This window comes from Sinohyriopsis cumingii, unplaced genomic scaffold (assembly GCF_028554795.1).
Source record: "Sinohyriopsis cumingii isolate HCF-2022 unplaced genomic scaffold, ASM2855479v2 utg000624l, whole genome shotgun sequence".
Taxonomy (NCBI): domain Eukaryota; kingdom Metazoa; phylum Mollusca; class Bivalvia; order Unionida; family Unionidae; genus Sinohyriopsis; species Sinohyriopsis cumingii.
In genome coordinates, this window is record NW_028315919.1 from 2,296,809 (window position 1) to 2,313,986 (window position 17,178).

General features: G+C 41.1%; 1 protein-coding gene across 2 annotated transcripts in view; it reads right to left on the reverse strand.

Moving 5' to 3' along the window:
- LOC149773607 (E3 ubiquitin-protein ligase rnf213-alpha-like) overlaps window positions 1–17,178 on the reverse strand; it is a 371,427-nt gene that overhangs the window by 99,401 nt on the left and 254,848 nt on the right. The gene's annotated exons all lie outside the window — the stretch shown is intronic.

Genomic DNA, 17,178 nt, shown 5'->3' on the forward strand with positions numbered 1-17,178 from the left:
GTCAGACACATGTGTAACTTTACAAGCTCTCAGACTACTGAAATTATGAAAGCTACTGGTCCAACAGGAAATTTACTAGCCTCCAGCTAGCACACTGCCACTAATTTTAATCCCTGAATAAGAAGGGGTACTAGTCTTCCCTCTGAAGAAAAAACTGCTATAGTTAAAAAACAACAAAAAACACACTGTGACCCTGACTTTCAAGCTGTCTAAATTAAGATTTAGCTGATTTTATTATTAGATCAACAAGCTGTTATCAGGTATATACATATTATTTTACAACCACTGTTTCCTTGTTTGTATTAGTGACCTTGACCTTTGACTTCTCAAGCTCCAAATCAAGAGGTCTGTTTCTTTCCCATGTGTAAATCATCAAAAATGTTTAGTCAAGGTATGTAATAAATCATACAGTAATCCATGTGTCCATCTGTCTGTCATTCCATCTGGCACCATCAACTACTCCCAGTACTTGATGGTCTGCCATTAAACTTAATAAATAGTATAGTCCTCACCTGATGATGCAGATAACCACACATCACTTTGCTCATGTAAGTTACTGCCCCTTTTATGCCACAATCTTGTTAGAGTATGAAGTCAGTTTTTAATGGATTATCATGGAACTTGATATATATTATGGTCATTACCTGAAGGTGTACATACTGCTAAATCACTGTTCACACAAATTTTTATAAGTTTTTGTCCTCTTTCTGATTAGCAGGTGAATGCAATATATGACAGAATCTTATGAACATGAGCAGCAGGGAGGGCGAACAGACCGAAACTAAAAGTAGAATAAATAGATAAAAACAGTTTCACAAATACAGGAGGGCCAAACACACAAAAACAGTTTCCCTGGCGATGCTAGCATCGCTCGCGGGGTCCGTCATTGAAAAATCCATGATCGGCCCCCCCCCGCTGTGAGAAATCTTCGAGTTTCCAAGGAAACATTTTTATGTTAACCATACAATGTATCAAGTCCGATACGGTATCGTGTCCGCGGGTCGTGTAAATTTATTGTCACAAATCCGTGCGGGTTTCTTTGAGCGCGACTAAAGAAATTCTTAAACTTATTAATATCCATATCGCCGCTACACCAGGTTTGATGAATATTTCTCAGCGTATGAACATCAACTCCATTGAATATCGCAAGAAGATTACAGTTATCCCTGATTACTTTTGGTATTTGTGTGTAACGTTGAGTAACATAAATGACATCGGTGTTTTTATGACGACCCCGGGAAAATATTCTTGCAGGATTTTTTTGCTTGTCCAGCATCACATCATCATACACTACTAGGTTATTTATTTCCCCGTTAAGGTCTTCAACGCTGGGAGCTTCTTCGATATCAGTGATAAATTCAACTACTTCCTCGCCGTCTTCACTCAGCGCTTTTGCACTCTCATTAAAATCTTTTATAACATTATAGCATCGCTGATCATCTACAGATGGTGCTACCAAATACAGCTTATCCCACTTCATCCACTTCATTATCATGTTCAACAGCAGTTGCGTTTTACCCGATCCTGACGGTCCTATGATGATCATTCTGATAGAGTTTGGTAGCACTGAATTATGCTTGATTGGCTCCTTTCTTCGCGTTGCAGAAAAATCTGTAATTTCCATTTGTATATAAGGAATAATAATTATGGATCTATATTGTGTGAAGTGTAAGGCACGAACCCCTACAAACGACATAACAACCATTACAACAAAAAATAACAGACAAGCACTTTCTGGTATGTGTACGCGATGTGGCACAAAAAAATTTAGATTTCAAAAAAAAAGCCTGACAAAGTCAGCGGAGGTGACATCGCAGCCACCCTCGGACGACTTCCAGGTACCCCTTGGGCTAAATATCCCGGAGAAAAACATCTTCCGGGATACAATTACTGCGGTCCAGGGACCCGACTAGATATCAGACTTGATGAACAATCTAAACCAAAACCGGGAGAGTATCCGATAAACGCTATCGACGCAGCGTGTCACATACATGATGTTGCTTATCGAAGTAAAGATCTACAAGACAGGCATATCGCGGATGTGAAATTAATTCATGCACTAAGCGCCATAAAAAATAAATCATTTAAGGAGTCACTCGCTAATTGGTTAGTAAGATCAGCGATGAAATCTAAATTAGTATTAGGCGCTGGATAATTAATAACAATGGAAGCGATTTATTATTCCCCGGCCGGATACTGGAGAGGTAACTCAGCAATTAATAAACTCGCCAGCGCAGCAAAAGTAACACGCAAGGTTGCCAAAAAATGGCTGTCAAAACAAGCAATATGGCAAATCTACCTACCACCACCTCGACAAATCAATTTTGCACATTTTGATGTTAGTGTGCCCAATGAAGTTCATCAGGCTGACATACTATTCCTGCCTCATGATACTGTCCGTAGAAAAACATACAAATATGCGCTAACAGTAGTTGATGTTGCTAGTAGATACAAAGAAGCAGAACCGTTAGCGACTAAAACAGCCGCTGAAGTTGCCTCTGCGTTTAAACGAATTTATCAGCGAGGACCTCTAAGCTGGCCCCGATTATTACAAGTTGATCCTGGTAAAGAATTTCAGGGCGCGGTATCATCACTGACAAAGCAGCATAACGTTGTTATACGACGAGGGCATACTGAAATTCATCGGGATCAGGCAATTGTTGAGCGATTTAATAGAACACTCGCTGAGAGATTATTCGGATACCAGTACGCGAGGGAATTCATTTACGATACGAGATCTCGTGAATGGGTTGCAAGACTGCCAAACGTGATAGCCGCGCTGAATAATGAAATTACCAGAACAACAAACATGAGACCTGTAAATGCAATCACAAAAAAATATATACCCCCCGTCAGTACACGCAGATATGTTTCAACGCAGCCACGGACGCTAGCGTCCCCACTGCTGGGTAATGTCACCGTTAGGTATTTATACGAACCAGGCGAATTAGAAGGAGGAAAAAAGAGAGCAACCGATCCAACATGGAGTGTTACTACACATAAGATATCCAGCATAACCAGATCAACTGGGAGAAACGCAATCTACAGATTAGATTCAACTGCTCCTCAGCGTGGATTCACACGCGAGCAACTTCAGGTGATTCCCACGGATACACAATTACCACCTCGATCACTTAAACAACTGCAGCAACACCTCTGCGTCGATTACACTCAAGACAGGTCAGCATTACATTTTCACGCGTATGACCGCGATTACTATCTATTCTATCTACGGTAAATTGCTTTGGATTATTTTTCGAATACTGCCACAGCAATAAACAATTACAACTCGCGCAGTGATTATTCTGCTGTTGTTGTAATTGTATAATAAATGTTTCGTCGAGATCAAACTCTCTGCCATTTTTTTTGTCGCTCTGTTTGTAACCGGCTAATTTCTTTCTTATTGTATCATCAGCGATTGATCTGTTGATGCTGTCGTTGATAACATCATCTAATACAATTCTTTGTAACTGAGCTATCCTTCTTACTCTTGACACGGCTAAATAAACTAAATTTGACCACTCGATGCGATCATCAACAATCCAAACTGTTGTATCTGAAATAGTTAGTCCCTGCGAACTGTGGATGGTCATAGCGTATCCTAGCGTCCACGGGGATTTGCTCATTTTCAGTGCCTGTTCAACAGCATCAACATCAACGATAACAATATCATTTAATACTAAATTTTGTTTTTCCGATTTTCCTGGAATATCAACATCAATATTCTGCAATCGCGTATCAGCTGGTCTATAACACAACGGCACTGGCAACATGGGAAATTTCTTCTGATGTAACTGAAATAACTGCTGCTGAAGCGTGTCCCTGACTATCTTTCTACTTGCAACAATTAAATCATCTGGTTTCCACGTTTCCCAAAAGTCGCTCAGCGAAGTCTCTGGAATTATTTCACGCATTATCTCACACTGGACTTTATTGGTTTGTAGCCTGATCAACGCCTTAAACTCTTTCAGCGTTTCATCGAGTGCTCTGTGATCGTTAGTTATTTCCTCATAATAATCTACAAAAGTTTTCAGCCACGTGTGTGGAGATTCACCTGTAAATGGCGGTGGTTGACCATGATCGCCGCACATCACCACTGCGGTATTTTTCTTTAGCAACCAATCCAGAAACTGTTTTAATATATCTAACGGCACAGTGTCTATCTCATCCCAGATTATTTTCTCGGGAATATATTTCGTACCCATTCGTTCAGGTGTCCACGTGCCGCCGCTGTATTTGAAAAAACTGTGATACGTGCACGCGTTAACATCCCGTTGCCTCATCTCCCTGGCAAGTCTGTGTGTGGGAGTCAGCACGACCAAGTCAGAACCGCGAAATAATTCAATCGCCCGAGTTGTCTTACCAGAACCACCAGGCCCGTTCAGATAAACTGTTTTGTGTCTTGTAACAGGATCGTGCACCGGCGCTAACAACGAAGTTGTCCCCGACGAAGACATTTCTGCGCTGCGATACTCATCCTTGATTTCAACGTCAGCTGATTCACAATATCCTTGTAACATTTCATTCTTTATTCTCCACGAGCCCCACGATGGATCATCCGATATAACATTATTCAACACCGCTAAGTGTTTTTTATCGATATAAAATGAATCCGTTGCAACTCTCACTGCGATAACAGGGAATCTATTAATCATCGACAACAAATTTATGGATACATAAGCTAGCATCGAAGATCTCAAATGTGTGTACTGAGATGATTCTCCGTCGATATAACTAAAAACAGTTCCTAGTTTTTCCCCGTTTGACAGAAACACATCTTCGCGGTTACATAACATGTTGTTCGCGGCTGCATCAGCGACAACAAGATCCAATTCAGTCTTGTCCATGATTAATCGACTGTGATGTTGTTTATGATCATACGCTCCACCTTGAGTGAATTTCCCTATTATTCTTCGTCCTAGATCTTTTGCTGTGCTTTCATCATTTCTGAGTTTGCTTTTAAGTACTTCAGGAGCTTTCTTGATGATAGCGTCGATAGAAGTTTCTGGATGTTCTCGTGACCAATCTTCGATGACTTCTTCTAACGTAACCCGCGTTGGAGTTGGCAACCAAACTTCGGTTTCACGACAATAACATATAATCGCTTCGCTGACCGTCAGCGACAACAGTATTCGACTGTCAAGCATGTATCGCAATAACACTATCGGTGCCCATCGCTTCTCAACGAAATGTCTGCCAAACCAAACATAACACACAACATGTAAATCCTTAGCGAATTTAAACGACGACACACAAGCAAATCCTGTCAGGTCAAAATCAGGTAATGGTCCGTTTACAGCAACTCTTGTCATCGAGTTTGTAACGTGGCCAAACCGTTTAAAATATTCGCTGCATTCTCCACGCCCAAGGAAACTTCCTGGATAACACGCCGTCATGTCGACGGATATCATACCGCGGTGATCATATCGAGTATTCCACAAACCGCCGTGTCCGTATTCAACACAGCTCTGTTGGATATCCGCAAGAAAACTTTTCGGAGTTGGTCTCCATGAATTTCGTTCCCGGGCTACATGTGCGGCAACACCGGGGACAGTAAAACAGTGTGTCAGTAACGTATCAATGTCCGTCGCATGATATTTTTCTGCGAGTTTTTTCATTTCGTGCTGTAACGCCATTGTTCTGTATATTTCCCCGTCGGGTCTCACAAACTGATCATATTCTCCATCTTCGCTACTTCTGAATAACCACACAGACACCGGATCGGTTTTACTTATCTGATAAATAAAATCAAACATGGAGTGCCTCGCACTCTCCCCGTTAGCGGTTCCGCTCGGCAATTCCGGATAATACTTCACAACACGGTCTCGCGGGAATATCCTAACCGAGACAGACCAGGCGTGACTGTTATGATCGATAATAGTTATTGGTGCTCCACGGGAATCATATTTACACGCATACAATACCTCACCGGTTAACGATGAAACCGTTATAGGAAATTTTAGTGATCGCTCTAGCTCAGCAACATCATTTATTGACGCTCCTTTATCCGCTACTCGTGTCGCCCACGCTGTTATTTTAGTTTGTCTTAGCGGTGTTAGGCCGTTTCCTCGCATTGCATTTTTAAAATGTTCCATTACTCGCTCAGCTACACAATTCATCCTTGACTCTGTCAGCGACACCCTCATCGGGGCGAGTTTATCAACGCGTGGTTTCTTTATCGGATAAATTCCATAAACGACCGCGGTCACAGGATACGCTCTGGCATAATACGGTTTATCAATCCCAACAAGTACTCCCGGGTTTGAGTCTTTACTTAACAGAACGGTTTTCCCCCGCCTGGCATCAAGAACAGGGTCTAGTTTGTCTCTGATAATCCACTTTCGGGTTCCCTCGTCGTCGACTCCAACAATAAATTTTATCTGCACGAAATATCTTCTCGCGTCGAGATACTCAATTATATTACGCGCGATTGTATCGTTGATGGTACCATCAATGATGAAACTCAAGGAGTTTTCACGGGAAACTCTTCGAGGAGAAATGCTTTGCATTTCCGGGATAATTTTATACGAAGACCACGTGTGTGCGGCACCATCACGACGAAACTCTTCCTTGGCATTCTTGATAACACCAAGCAGTTCCTTTAACCTTCTTCGTCGTGGATCAGCGGTTAACCGGTCAAGATCGAATCGAGAACCTGCGGGTTTTATTCTGGATAGTCTTTCAAATTCCTCCATATTATAATTAAGACAAGTATTTAAATAGACAAATATATTATATATAATGAACGGAAACTCAAAGAGTTTCTCATGCAAGTGGATCAAACTAAATTCATCAGCGCCGTGTAGCAAACCATGCAGACACGAATACTGTGGACAACATGCTCAACAGGTCCGCGGCGGTAGTTTAGGACCGATACCGTGTATCAGATGCGGCATTGGAGTACGAGGAAAAACGCAATTATGTTCAGCGTGTGGTGGAAAACGCTATCGAGAACTAAAACGGTATTATGATAAAAAATATCCAAACTGTGATAACACTCTCTCGGAGCGTGATTACATAAATAAGTTTTCAGACAAATTATGAATTAGACAAATGATTTGCTTATAGTATAATGAATCAAGAATTTGTTCCCGAACAAGAATTTGTTCCACATCCAACTATTCCAAATTATGAAGCGTCACACGATGGTACAATCAGACACTGCCGGCGACGGAAACCAATCGGTGTTGTATCCAATACCGGTTATCTAAAATTCCATGCTGGAGGAAAAGATTATCTCTGTCATCGTTTCGTCTATGAATGTTTCCATGGATTGATCCCTAAGGGTCTTGTCGTTGACCACGTTGACGGGAATCCGACCAATAATGCCATAAACAATCTTCGGATGGTCACGCAACGCAAGAACTGCTTACTGGGTAACACAGGTCATTGTAAAACAGTTGGAAAACGGGCTGTTAAGTCTCGAAATACAGAGACGGGCCAAGAAATGATATTTCAATCAATGGCCGCAGCTGGCAAATATTTCGGTATTTGTCAACCTTCGGTACAACGAGTCGCAAATGGGATCTACAAAACAGCATTTTCAAAAAAGCTTAAACAATATATTTCATTTTCCTACATACAGCTTATCCTCGACGATAACTCGTAAACACTCTCATGCAATTTAAAAATATAAAAAATATAATAATATGAATCACGAAAACATAAATGTCATAATTGTTGAACTCGAAAAATTGCAACAGCGTGGTTTTAATATTTTACTAAACGCTGAAACAATTATGTCAGATTTTGAATCGTTGAATGAGCGCGCCGGCAAGAACAATCTCGCCGCGTGTTATAGGTTCATTAAAAATATACAGAATTACGTTTACGGGTCACTTGCGTCGATAACTGACGATCAGGTATCTGAATTCGTTCCACTGTGCGGCGCAGTTGAGAAGATCAGGCTTGGATTGTCACAACAATATGAGACTCGAAAATTAATCAACACCAGGGTACGACGGCTACAAGGTCACATAAAGAATCTTGGAAACGCTAACACTTCCGAAAACTCTTCGAGTTTCGAAAACTCTTCGAGTTCTGACACGGAAATGGGTACTAGTGTTTGTGATTCCGAAGTATAAGTGCGTGGAAACGCTATGCGTGAGCGATGCTAGCATCGCCAAAAACTCTTTGAGTTTCACACACTGAAAGTGTCTCACGCTTTGTACATTTTCACGGTAAAAAAAAATAATACATTTTTTTTTGCGCGAGAAATGCTAGCGTTTCCAATTTCAGATTTTGGAAATGTTTTACATTTTCAGAATTTGCTCGAGCGCGGGCGCATCAATACAACAATGAGAATAGTTCATAATCTGTTCTCGTTGACACCAAGCTGTGATCATATGATTTTGCTGTAACTGCGTCAATTGTGACGGAGTTAACAAGAAGTCTTCGTTGCCATACACGTCAACGATTATTTTAACGGGGAAATACTGTCCCGAGAAACTCTTTGAGTTTCCAAATGCGGTTTTTATTGCCTCGTAAAGAATTTGCTTATCATGAATATGAACTCGTGCGTGAATGTATTCACACATTATATACAACCGTTTTTTTTTAAATGCGTGAGAAACGCTAGCACGAGAAACTCTTCGAGGAGAAACTCTTTGAGTTTCCAACGATAACTTATGAACCACCTGGCGATGCTAGCATCGCTCGGGGAGAGCATTTCCAAAATGTGCTTTGCGCATTTTCAGGATTTCACCAGTAAGTTCACGGAGACAGTCTCGCCACGCAGGTCCAACAAATTTCCCCGTTGGTCGGTGAGTTTGAAATTTATCGTTGACAACCACGGATTATGACACCGTAGATAGACCACATTGATTGGTTCTTGCACAATCAGAAAACCAGGGGGGTCTTTTGGTGTGAACGTATACAGGATAAACCCCTGTTGGGGTGTAGTATTATCTGATGCGCTGTAGCTACCGTCGATGACGTCACATACAAGATTGACCGCGATAACATCTGTGATATTTACGATCCCCGGTGAGATGTGTCTGCCATCGGCGGATGTACTGTTGTCGTGCTTGAGAATAACAGGTTGTGGTTTTGTTCGCGTGTACGCGGCAAGAATATCTTCGAAAGATTTCGCGACAAGATCAGAGACCGATTTTCTCAGCGTGTGCGCGTTATATCCAGGAAGTGTAAATTCTGAAATCTTCTCCACGGGAATACCAAATTGGGATGCAAAATTCGATCTTTTTTTGTTTCCGTAATCGCCCTTGAGATTCAGTAGATTCTGAATTATTTTTTGATTTATAATTTCCATCGCGGATGCGAGTTTGTTTAGTTTTTCTATGGCTGTGATAATTTTATCGCGTGAACTTGTTAAATCAGAAATATAATCTTGAAAATATACTCGCAACAGTTCTAGCTGTTGTTTATGTGCTTGTTTGATCGGATTAAAAAAATGAGCTTCTATATCTTCTGGCTGGTATTGACGGTATTCCCCGCCCGTGAAAGCTGCCTCTATTATATCTACGGGAATTCTAGGTGATGTTGAAAACCAGGCTTCTCCGGATATTAATTTATCTGCAAATAATAAATAATCCCCGACGAGGTCGTGTGGGTCTTGCTTAACGGTCTCGAAATCTGATTTTTGGGGTGGTGGTGGGCCCGGTTCAGGTTCGGGTCGTTCTCGTGGCCATCCTAATACTGTTCGAAGAGAGCTGCTATAAATATCCACGGCGTATCCGGGTGTTGAGATTTCAATGACCGCAGACAGCGTTGGCTCGTGCGCGGTCACAGATATTTTGGCTTCCTTGCCGGTGATTCGTTTTATTTGGCGTTGTATCTCATTGTTGATTTCTTCGATCTGATAACTCCCAGTGGGTAGCGTAATTGTATCCCATTCAAGTTCACGTTGTGGGTCCGCGCTGGGTCTCCCGAACACTAACGAATTATTCGGCTGCAGATCACCAAATGATGCCGACCTGATATTGGGCCAGCTGTGATACACACTGAGCTTTGCCAACGCGATTTCGTTCACCCGAATTGGAGTTCGAAAATTAATACCGAATTGTGGTGTCGTCGAGGACACTGAGATCATTGTGGTCCTTACCGGTGTTGTGTTTGTGACTATTTGTTGAAGCAGTTCCGCTGACATTATTTATTTGTTTAGTTTTCAAATAGTCATTGTACGCATCTGACATTAGTTTGAATTCAGAATCTGATATCGACGCGGCGTCGCTACCTTGCACGTCTAACGATGATGATATCAGCGATGATAATTTCTGATATGCGGTCGTGGCTGTATTTAATTTTGTCGTGTAATCGTGTAATTTTGTGTTAGCGCACGAGGATATTTTTTTTGCTATGATGTTGAAAACTCCCCCCGCGGTAGTGGCCGTACAAACAGAGATCGTGGCCGCGACTGCAATTACCGGAGTGACCGCTGATAGTATTACCCCCGCGGATGCAACAACGGCAGATACTGAATAAACCATAATATCCAGCACTGTTATGCGTCTGCGGTATTTTTTTACTTTTTGACTGGTTACTTCGATGACAGTTTTTAACTCAGATTGCCACTCACGGACTTGATTATATCGATATTGTTGAGCATCTGGAAATCCTTCGAATTTCAACGTTGACATTTATTTAAAAATCGCTGGCGATTTCAATTACTGGTAATTTTCAATTACGTAACCAATTGAGGCGTTGCAGCGACGAATTCCAAACACCACCAGTAAGATGTTGATGTTAATTCCTTGTCGTCGGCTACAAGCATAAATATTTCTTCGGTTCCGCTGTTTAGTATTACAGTGCAAACCGGGGAATACCTATCGGTGGAGGGTCTCCAAGGATATGTTGTGAAGATTTCAAATTTAGCGGCTGAAAACACAGACAACCTGTAAACACCGGTGGCTGTTGCTGTATATTTGATAGTGTTATTTTGTTGTGACCATGTTGCGAATCCCGATGATACCGTGAATACGATGTTGGTGATATGCCCGGGAGTAACTCCAGTGGGAACTTTAATCAAACTGGTTTTGTTAACGATATCAGGAATACCCGATACGATATCCTGCTGTGTTTGTTTGATCGTGTTAATGTTGGTCTTGATATCAGCGAGGTTTACACCGACGACTGGAGGAGACCCAAAGAACTTATCCACGGACTCATCAGTTTTTGCGAAGTTTCTTTGGAGTCTTTTAAACCCGTTCACGTGAACATCATACTCTGACCGCAGCGTATTTAGTTTACCGTTGATGATGTCCACATATTGTTTGTTTGACGCATCCTGGTCGGATTCGGGATTCGCTAACGCGGTTATTTTGTTGCCGCTCATGCTGAGTTCGCCGGTCATTACGTCGCCGGATTTTGTTACTCTGTCGATGATTAGGCCAGCAACGTGTTGGTACTGCGCGTCGACGTATTGTTTATTTGCGGCATCTTCGAGACCTTCCGGATTTTTTAGAACGGTTATTTTGTTGCCGTTCATGCTGAGTTCGCCGGTCATTACGTCGCCGGCTTTTTTCACACATTTATCAACACCTTTATCAATACTGTCTTTGATGCTTGCGATTGATATATTCGAGTCCTTGATCCGGCCGTGGTCACTAAATGCAACGAAGTTATCCTTGGTAGCTCCAAGAACTCTGCGAATTATATCATTCCACTTAATGTTGCTCGTTCTTAGTTTTCCTTGCTTGTCTTGGAAAATAGCAACTTCATCTGGGTCAACTCCGGCTAGATTCAAAAGATTTTCGACTTCATCTCGGGTCGCATATTTTGAGAGATCAGCATCTGTGCTTGGTTTACCTCTTCGTGTGAAAGGTCTTCCGTAAATATCCACCATTATTCTTATTGCTGTTTTTCAAATGCGAGCATGAAAATGCTAAGCATTTCTCGATGCGGTATATTCATGCACTACTTTATGAGGAGGAGTTGCTGGATTTCTTGAGATTGCATCAAGAACATTTAAAACCTCGTTCCCACAAATGGGCGGATCAACTAATGTTTGTGTTGGTAGCGTCGACTGCCACACTGGAACATTATAAAATCTGCTGTTGAGAGTGCGAGGCACTCCGCGGACATACCTGAGAAACTCAACTGGCGGTGCTAAACCGTACGAATCAAAATAGATAATTCCACGTGGATCGATCGCGTAAGCAACCCAGTGAGTTCCAGGACCGTCTTTGTTGTCGAGATTGATAATGCCAGTTTCTGGATTATTTGGTCGTTGCGGTAATTGATCTCGCATGAATACACCTCTGAAATGTTTTATACGCAATTTTTTAACAGCATCTAATAAATCAAAATTGCTCATTGGAGACTGCGTTTCACGAAGCGTTTTTAAACCCGTTTTGGGTACCATGATGCCGGAGTTCCTGGTAGTCTTAGACCGCGTCCCTTTTTTTTGTATCCATTTCCGGTTGCCTTTTTAAGTGCCATTCCGGCCGCTGTTCCAACTGCACCGAGTGCTGCGGCTTTTGCTACGGCTGGTGCTGCCGCGGCAATCAACGCCGGTATTGCTGCGAGAAGAGGAAATATTCCACCGGTTTTAGTCATGTCCTTGATAGCTGCAGCAGAGAAATTAAGTCGGACACCGGTTTTTGCTGTTAGTGCCTTATTAAAATGTTTAATCTGAGTATTAGTCAACGACAGCTTGTCTGGACCACCAACAAGTTGATCTCGTTTTAGTGTTATTGATGTCCCGCACGTGCTTGCGTTCTTTGATTGCAATTTCTTCGTTTGACCGGAAGTCAAGGTGACATTAACATGATTGTATGACATTATATTTCAAAGACTGAATTTAATTAGGTTACATATTCTCGACTGGAGCGTCAATGACTCTCATTCGTCCGCCAACACCTTCCAAAAGCATTGTTTTGTCGGAGAGTATGACAGCAATCGCTCTGTAACCACCAGCAGGAACTACACCCACCCTAGCCTTAAAGTGTATATCAACGACAGATTGTTTGGTTAGATCAAGATGTTCCAGCGAAAAGTAATAAACCGGATATAACGTTTTGAAATCCAACTGTGATATCTGTAGACCGGTATCAATATTTTGATCACGCCCCATAAACGTCATCAGACGGTGATACGCACGTGCGACCTGATTTTCTTCAAAATTTATATGAATGTCTTCAGATGGTTCTTGATGTCCGTTTATTCGCAGCGAAACCTCAGTGACGTCACAATTATCAAATACCATTGAATTTTCTTCTCGATTGTTTAATCGATCCATTCCCTGAAGTGCAACGAAAATATGTCGCGGTGCTGATACTCCCTGTTGTGATGCTATATGCCACGTAAAATTTCCAAGAATGTTACTCTGAAAACTATCTGTTGTTGTTGTTAACCATGATAACAGTGATTTACCGCCTGTATCCATGAAAGAGAGTAGCCGTTGCTCTTCAGTGATCGATGGAGACATCACTGGCATCCACAACGCAAGCTTGGATAATACTACTTTACCTTCAGCAGCACCGGCTTCACACCAGATAGCGTCATTGCTGGTACCGTGTCTAACAAGTACAACTGAATGATTAGATCCAAAAATAATCTTTCTGACATTTCTGCAGAATCCAAAGATGTGAGACAGCGGAATTACACATGAGAATCTTCTGTTATTGCCTGATAACATTAATTTACGCGTAGCAAACCCCAGATTGTAATTAGGGTTGTGATGAACTATCGGCCACACATCAGCATCAGCGTTATCGGCAAAGTTTCTTGGTCGTCTTACAATGCTAGATCTATGATCCGGATGATCAGAATTGTCCTTAGCAAACATCATAGTCGGACCAGCTGATCTGGTGTAATCATCTGAGTATCGTGCTAATCCCAAGATTGTTGTAGCAACGCCAACATTATCCTGAATCGTTTCAATCTCTCTCCCGTCAATGCTGTATGAAGCACTTTTGAACAGCGCCATGATGCCATTATTAACAAAACCAACTCGAACATCAGCATCGTATGGCGTATTAGCGGGAACATTTGTTACAATTTCACCCGTGACTTCAAGAAATGCTTCAGCGGGCAAGAAATATCTACTTGTATCCTGAACTCGCAATTCAATTCGCCCCGACTGATTAGGTACTGTTGCTTCGTAAGAATAATACTGATAATCACGCACTGACTCATCCTTGAGTGTTGGTGCATCCATGTCGAACGCTGGATCAGATATACGTTTAAACATTTTATATAAAATTATTGTCTTCTAAAACGAAATCCGCTTCCTGATATCAGGCTTGTATTTATTTGTTCGGGTGTTTGGGTTACAAGCTCTGCAAGTTTTTGATTGGCAGCCTGATTTATTATTTTACCGACATCCGCGGGCATGATTTCAGTACTGGCCAGTTTCACCGGTGGTGGTTTTTTTGATCTGCGAATTAACCGTGACAGTCTGTCCTTGATTGACGCGAATGCTTTCCCGGCGAGATCACCAACAGATCCAAGGGCTTTATCCTTGACAACATCAATAGCTTTCATCGACAATTGTTTTGCAATTGGAATCGCTTTAGGGGCTATTCTTGAAAACAAACCAGTAATTGTATCACCGAGACCATCTCCGTAGGTTGCTCTGTAGACTGGTAATCGCGAGTTCACTACGCGGACTGGTAACACGCTAGCGTGTCTAGGTTGAGAATTGTGCACGATCATTTTATTTAATTATTGTTTCTCTAACTAAATTTGCTAGTCGCTGTAGTAACCATCCGCGAGTTCATCAATGAGCCCCCGGTAGATGCCGATATCCATAATGCCACGCTGAAATAGTCTCTGACAGATATCTGCGGCTTCATTTATAATTTCCGGAGAGTTGTTTCCGGCACGTCTTCCTCCGATGAGAACTTCCAACCGTGATACGTCATTGATGATATTATCAGGACAAATAAAATTATTTCCAAGACCACTACCAGTAGCGGTTGGTGCGTCGTGAAATTCTTCCTCTGGAGATTGCGGCCGAAGTTGTGGCTGAGATGATGAAGGTTGTTTTTTCTGCTGCCGAGTTTGTTTCTGCTGCCGAGAAGAAGGTTGCTGTTGTTGCTGTTGTTGCAGAGGTGGAGGAAGTTGATACCCGGCGGGTTGTTTTTGTTCTACTTGTTTTTGTTTTGCTTCTTCTTCTCTTGCTTGTTTTACTAGTATCTTATGAAGATTTGTTAAATCTTCATGAAAATTTATAAAATCTGGATCATCATCTCTAGCTTGCTTTTTGTTTGTATATATTCGATATATCCATTTGATAATATTAGCATCAGATGCTTTTTCATGAGGGGGGGTTAAAATTTTAGTTTTATTATATAAACCGTGTAATACTTTTTTAGGTAATTCTTCCCTTTTAGTATTTTTAATTTCTTCGATAAAATCTTCCTTAAATCTTTTAATCAATTCTGCGGTTTCTTTTACTGATTTTGGTTTTTCTTCCCCGGCGGCGACGTCAGTACCTTCAGGTGGAGGTTGAGCTGCAGCGATATCAGCTGGAAGTGTTCGTAAAATCTTCCTTGTCTGTTTAGTTCTTCTTGCTATTTTTTCAGCCTGCGTCGCAGTTTGTTTTGATACCGGAAGAAGATCTTCTTTGATGACAGTTGTAACTTTCTCAGTAGCTTTGGTCACGGGTTTAAATAATTCCTCCGCGGATTCTGCAAAGACTTCCCGTGCTTGCTGTCTTAGTTGTAATTTTTGTCTGACACTATCACGGACAGGAAGAAATTTCTGAATTGCTTCGAGACGTTCTCGAGCTAATCTAGTAGTAAGTGCTTCTCCGATATTTGCCATTATTTATTTGTCAATGATTTAATTCCGCTAACATAAAAATGTTTCCTTGGAAACTCGAAGATTTCTCACAGCGGGGGGGGCCGATCATGGATTTTTCAATGACGGACCCCGCGAGCGATGCTAGCATCGCCAGGGAAACTGTTTTTGTGTGTTTGGCCCTCCTGTATTTGTGAAACTGTTTTTATCTATTTATTCTACTTTTAGTTTCGGTCTGTTCGCCCTCCCTGCTGCTACATGACTAGTCTCAGTTTCCAATGGATGACCTTGAAACTTTATAAATGGTGATTTGAAAGGTACATACAGACAGATCAACAGATCATTTTGCTCTCATAATTTTTGTTCTTCATGTTTTGCAGCTGAATGGAGTACAAGACAGAATGTTGTGAATGTATTTTGCAGTTTAGTTTTCTTTTATGGACCACTATGAAACTTGGTACATATTAAGGTCACATATTGACAAATCTTCATCCCTCATGAGCCGTGAAAGAGTTATTGCTATTTTTAACTCTGCATTACCATGACTATAACAGAATTTTGTGAATGCAGCAACCCTTGCAGGTTTAAGTGGACTGCTTTGTAACTTAACTGTATTATGTTCATCATTATCAGATATGATTGTGGACCAGTCATTTTAAAGAGGTATGTACTTTATATGTTCTATAGATAAATCTATAAAGACATCATCATCAGATATGACTGTGGACCAGTCATTTTACTCACTATTTTAATAAGAGGTATGTACTTTATATTTTACTACAGACAAATCTATAAAGACAGACCATCAGATATGATTGTGGACCAGTCATTTTACTCACTATTTTAATAAGAGGTATGTACTTTATATTTTACTATAGATAAATCTATAAAGACATCATTATCAGATATGATTGTGAACCAGTCATTTTACTCACTATTTTAATAAGAGGTATGTACTTTATATTTTACTATAGACAAATCAATAGAGACATCAGCTTCAGATCAATCACATACATAGGCCACTTGTACTTTTAATAGTGGCCAATAAATGGAACAGAAACAGGTTGTACAGATAGAAGGATCTGCTATTACAAAAGGTCCCAGTAACCCACTTTTGAAATGGTTAATATAACTGTTACAATAGGTCCCAGCATCCCACTTTTGGGTTGGTTAATATAACTGTTACCATAGGTCCCAGTATGTTACTATTGTTATGTTTAATATAACTGTTACCATAGGTCCCAGTATGTTACTACTGTTATGTTTAATATAACTGTTACCATAGGTCCCAGTATGTTACTTTTGGCATGTTTAATGTAACTGTTACCATAGGTCCCAGTATGTTACTATTGTTATGTTTAATATAACTGTTACCATAGGTCCCAGTATGTTACTTTTGGCATGTTTAATGTAACTGTTACCATAGGTCCCAGTATGTTACTACTGTTATGTTTAATGTAACTGTTACCATAGGTC